The following is a 6,012-nucleotide window of genomic DNA, read 5'->3' as shown; positions in this document are numbered from 1 at the left end:
AATGTATTGTAGAGTAGCTTCACACCTTTGTCAAAATACAGTTTTAACAAAATGTCACTTTGGTTCCCAAAAGGGTTTTTCAACGGAAAATGCTATATATACTTTCGCTAATGAAATATTAAATGCTCTGAGCAACCGGAAGTCACCCGTTGGGATTTTTTGTGATCTATCAAAGGTTTCGATTGTGTAAATCATGGAATACTTCTAGATAAGTTCAATTACTGTGGTATGAATGGGACAGTGCTCCAATGGTTTACATCATACCTAACTGGAAGAGTGCAGAAAGTTGAAATAAGCAGTTCACATAATATGCAAAAAACTGGTGATTTCTCAAACTGGGGAACAATCAAGAATGGGGTGCCACAAGGTTCGGTCTTGGGTCCTCTGCTATTCTTAATATATATTAATGACTTGCCACTCTATATTAACGAAGATGCAAAGCTGGTACTTTTTGCCGATGGTACAAGTATAGTTATCACACCCAATAGACAAGAATTAATTGGTGAAATTGTGAATGATGTTTTTTAGAAAATCATTAAGTGGTTCTCTGCTAACGGGCTCTCATTAAACTTTGACAAAACACAGCATATACAGTTCCACACGGTAAATGAAATGACACCATTGATAAATATAGACTTCGATCAGAAATCGGTAGCTAAGGTAGAATATTCAAAATTTCTAGGTGTATGCATTGATGAGGGGTTGAACTAGAAAAAACACACTGAGGATCTGCTGAAACGTTCGAGTTCAGCTACTTATGCTATTAGGGTCATTGCAAATTTTGGCGATATACATCTGAGTAAATTAGCTTACCATGCCTATTTTCATTCTCTGCTTTCCTATGGCATTACATTCTGGGGTAACTCATCATTGAGTAAAAGAATGTTCATGGCACAAAAGCGTGTAATCAGAATAATTGCTGGAGGTCATCCAAGATCATCCTGCAGACACTTATTTAAAGAGCTAGAGATCTTCACTGTAGCCTCACAATGCATATATTCGCTTATGAAATTTGTTATTAACAATCCGAACGAATTCAAAAGTAATAGCAGTGTACATGGCTACAACACTAGGAGAAAGGATGATCTTCACTACTCAAGGTTAAATCTAACTTTGGCTCAGAAGGGAGTAAATTATGCTGCCACAAAAGTCTTTGCTCACTTACCTAATAGCATCAAAAGTCTGACAGATAGCCATATAGCATTTAAAAGGAAATTAAAAGAATTTCTTAATGGCAACTACTTCTACTCATTAGATGAATTTTTGGATATAATAAGTGGGTAACTTCCCCAACCCCCCCCCCCCCCCAAAAAAAAAAATTATTAAGTGTCATGTAATATTTTGTGTAATGTAATATCTTGTATAGACACCTTTTATTAAGGGGAGTTGGAATGCCCTATCTCGCCAATGTTAAATTTGCTAACTTTGTGTACCTTTTTCTTTGGAACTATTATCTTCAGAACTTTGAAATTCTGGCAGAGGTTTTCAGCATATATTGTGAGCCCACTGAACTAGAACCAATGTTTTCTTTTTGTTGGTATAGTATTTATGAATTTTTTACCATTAAGCCATTTTTTATTGGAAAAAGTATAACATAAACTTCCCTAGTTCAGAGAATAAGCCAGTTCTTGTCATGATTCTAGTTCAGTGGCCTCTTTGAACTGTTTTGCAGCATTTCTGAAAATTTGAATGTTGTTGGTTGAGTGGTTTATGAGATAAAGGTACATGTAACACTAAAAATGTCAAATGCCAGAAAATGCGATTAAAGTAATTTATTATGAAAATTCACAAATACCTTTTATTCTATTATCAAAAGTGTCCAGCAGAGTAATCAGGGTCATCTTCTAGTTCTTCTTCTTCACCTAGAAGCTTTCTTCTCCTTGCTGCCCTTGCTTTTTTTGTATTAAATTCAGCTGCATACTGAGCCTTCCTTACTCGCACGCTGTCCAGAAGCTGAAGACCTCTGATGGTGTTGATACCAGGAGCAATGCCGAGCCTTGCCATGACCTTTAGCCTACCCATATGACCATCATTGAATGAAATAACAGCATCACTGACTCCCCATTTCAATGTTTTTATCCCAACAAATACATTCTTAGGTACACGAGTCCAAATGAGGTTGTTGAACGACTCGTTTTGATTCTGGGTACAACCATGAAGACATTTTCGCAGAAGATCAGGATGCCCCAAGTCTCTATATATTGGTTTAATTACTTCCATAACAGCCAATGGAATATAATTTTTATGGTGATAAGGATCCCCAGTAGCTTGAGATTTTCTATAATTGCACCATGACTGAGGACCATCTGGACAAGCAAAATGTTGAGGATTATCATCAGTTGATGATCGATGTAAATATGTGGCCCATACAGCTTGTCTCATTTCCTGCAAATTATTTGCATTATTTCTTATTGCCATACCATAGTATTGTTGTAATTCATTTATAATTTTATCTGACAGGCGACCTCTAATGGTTTTACCATCTGACAAAATTTTGTCCTTCAGATTCTGTTTCAGTTTCCTTAGACGAGTGCCCATTCGTTTCTGAACATGACCGACACATTCTAGTTTAGTTATTGTCTTATTGACATATGGCATGGATTCTGTAACACTTTTGTATGCCTTGGAGTCCCCATCTCCAAGGAATTTTGTGTAAAATACTCCCCGTTCTTTTTCTGATCTGCTAAACATTTTCACAGCAGCGGCAGCCTCCATGCCTCCACTCGTACCTTCATAATTCTTGCTACATATGTGAGCTGCTTCTATCTTACCAGATGCACAATGGTAACAATGTTTAGTGAGCACTTCATAGTCCAAAACTTTACCGCTGTCCACACTAGTAACAGTAGCAACAGCATTTTTGGATGTGTGACCCCTTTTCTGCCAGGTTCCATCAAAAGCAACAGGGATATCTGGGTTTCCTTCATTTATATATTTTGCTTCACTGGCAGCAGCTTTCATTGATAAATCTGCTACAGACTGAACAGCATCTCCTATCACTTCAGTGTAATTGTCAATTTTAGCAGGTGGAGGTGGAAGATTCATTATGGCACAAAATGTTTGAGCAGCAGTATGTCCTTTACCAATTGCTCTCATTGCATACATTAGCCTGATATTACTCTCAAACAAATTGCTACTGCATGTTTTAGAGCTCCAAAAACAGGTCTCATTTTCACAACTGGCACAAACTATAGCAATTTTGCAGGAAAGTCCTATAGATTTTGTTATGTTCATATCAAAAGAACCTCCACAAAGATTACAACACAAACATTTCTTCATAAACTCAGTAAAAACAGGAAAGTCGACTAAAACATATTGTTCATTAGAAGCTTCATCTGTAATTTCACTTGCACAGTTTGATAACTTCTTTTTTGATGCACTGGTGGGCGTGTCTCCTTCACACATCTCAGCTGTACAAACGTCAGAACTTTCACCAGCATCAACAGGTGCTGAAGCAGAATCACTTGAACAAACGTTATTTGTAAATCTATTACCGCGAAACTTTCGCTTTTTAAATAATGATGCACTCCTAGGCATCGTAGAAACTACGCACTCACCACTGAAAGTCAAAACAAGACAGATAACAAACTCCAAATGAGCGACAAACTAAACTCGAGGCTCAAAACAAACACTCACAGATCAAAAACTGAACAATAAACACAGCTAGTCGTAAAAACAATGGTACCTATGGAAGGATCAAAGATTCTACAACTGAAGAGTGAAATCCACAGCCTTCTATATGTAATGTTTTCGGAAATGCGAAGATTTAAATGTGTACAAATCACAAGATGGGTAACTTTGCTGGGCGCACATGTAATTTTGAAAAATTAAATAAAAATACTTCCAATTGGAATTTCTTAACAAATTTTGCACCATTTTAAGCAGAAAATTTCAAATTAAGTTATAAGGTTAAAAACTGAAAATGTGAATTTTTTCCATTTTCCGGCATTCCAACTCCCCTTAACCTGACATGTTCCACATCATTACGAAGTGTCGTATTCGTGATCTATGGAAAAAGTACTAATCTAATCTAATCTGAGGGCAGAGGTTGTTGGCGGTTGTGACTATACTGCGAATTTTTTGGAGTAAATTAATTAAGACTTAGACTCAATGATTAGATATTGTTGTTTTGATATTTACTTACGTTGTCTAGGTAGCTTACCTGTATTTAAATGTCATACTTCCCGTTTTTAGATGAACTCCGTTTTTACGAGGGTTGTCCAGAAAGTACCACAGTGAAAACCTGATGAGGCTTTGCACAGATATGTTGGATAGTGTGTCTAGTATGGCCGTCGATCATATCAAGATGCTCTTTTCAGTTGTGAGCGCACTGTGAGCGAGTAAAGGTGCCTAGAACAACGATGCCTCCTGCCAAGTAGGAGGGCCCGCTGAGAGGCTTCGCCTTAAGTAATGCAGCCCACCTAACACAGCTGCCACGCACTTCCTTCTTCATGGCAATTCTCAGCCGCACTCTGTAGGGGCAGTAAAGACGCTCCTGCAGCCTTTCGATCACCCACAACACACCCCTAATTTGCTCGTTCTGAATATCATCTCTGTTCACATGAAACACTGGATACGGAGACAAAACTTGAGCGCAGGCTACGTGCTGTAGACCAGCGTAGAGAATTATCGGAAAGCACAGGCGGCTGTCTTTTATGACGATGGTGTTGGAAATTTGGTATAACGCACCAGCAAATGTCTAAGTTGGAGTGGCGACTTTGTAGAGAAGTATCTTGAAAGTGTAGCTAAATCTTGCAAATAAATGTTTCTGATTTTCACTGTGGTTTCCATTTAGCGACTGATCGGAGCTTACTTTTTGGACAACCCTCGTATTTTATTTACTAGAGGCTCCTCGACGCAACGATGCTTGGATCAAAATATTACTTGTTAAATGAAACTTAAAAAGGCAACAGATTTTTTTTGCTTTTTAGAGTTTTTGTGCTATTTTTTAAATTTTAATTTAAGTTTAATTTCATGCTTTTTAAACTTTTGTTTTACTAGTAGATCCGGTACTGTCGACACTGTGACCCGGGATTCATACATATACTTTCCGGGACGAAACATGAATTTGCGACGCGTGAGCTCTTTAACTTTTCGATTTAAGTGTTTCTTTTTAAATTTTTTTTAAATTCACAGATGTATTAATTGACTATATTTTAGTATATATTTAACTAATTTAGGTAACATAACCCCCCCACATGAACCATGGACCTTGCCGTTGGTGGGGAGGCTTGCGTGCCTCAGCGATACAGATGGCCGTACCGTAGGTGCAACCACAACGGAGGGGTATCTGTTGAGAGGCCAGACAAACATGTGGTTCCTGAAGAGGGGCAGCAGCCTTTTCAGTAGTTGCAGGGGCAACAGTCTGGATGATTGACTGATCTGGCCTTGTAACATTAACCAAAACGGCCCTGCTGTGCTGGTACTGCGAACGGCTGAAAGCAAGGGGAAACTACAGCCGTAATTTCTCCCGAGGACATGCAGCTTTACTGTATGATTAAAGGATGATGGCGTTCTCTTGGGTAAAATATTCCGGAGGTAAAATAGTCCCCCATTCGGATCTCCGGGCGGGGACTACTCAAGAGGACGTCGTTATCAGGAGAAAGAAAACTGGCATTCTACGGATCGGAGCGTGGAATGTCAGATCCCTTAATCGGGCAGGTAGGTTAGAAAATTTAAAAAGGGAAATGGATAGGATAAAGTTAGATATAGTGGGAATTAGGTGGCAGGAGGAACAAGACTTTTGGTCAGGTGATTACAGGGTTATAAATACAAAATCAAACAGGGGTAATGCAGGAGTAGGTTTAATAATGAATAAAAAAATAGGAGTGTGGGTTAGCTACTACAAACAGCATAGTGAACGCATTATTGTGGCCAACATAGACACAAAGCCCATGCCTACTACAGTAGTACAAGTTTAAATGCCAACTAGCTCTGCAGATGATGAAGAAATTGATGAAATGTATGACGAGATAAAAGAAATTATTCAGGTAGTGAAGGGAGACGAAAATT

The sequence above is a fragment of the Schistocerca americana genome, chromosome 7, assembly GCF_021461395.2.
Source record: "Schistocerca americana isolate TAMUIC-IGC-003095 chromosome 7, iqSchAmer2.1, whole genome shotgun sequence".
NCBI lineage: Eukaryota > Metazoa > Arthropoda > Insecta > Orthoptera > Acrididae > Schistocerca > Schistocerca americana.
Note: the sequence above shows the minus strand (reverse complement) of the source record.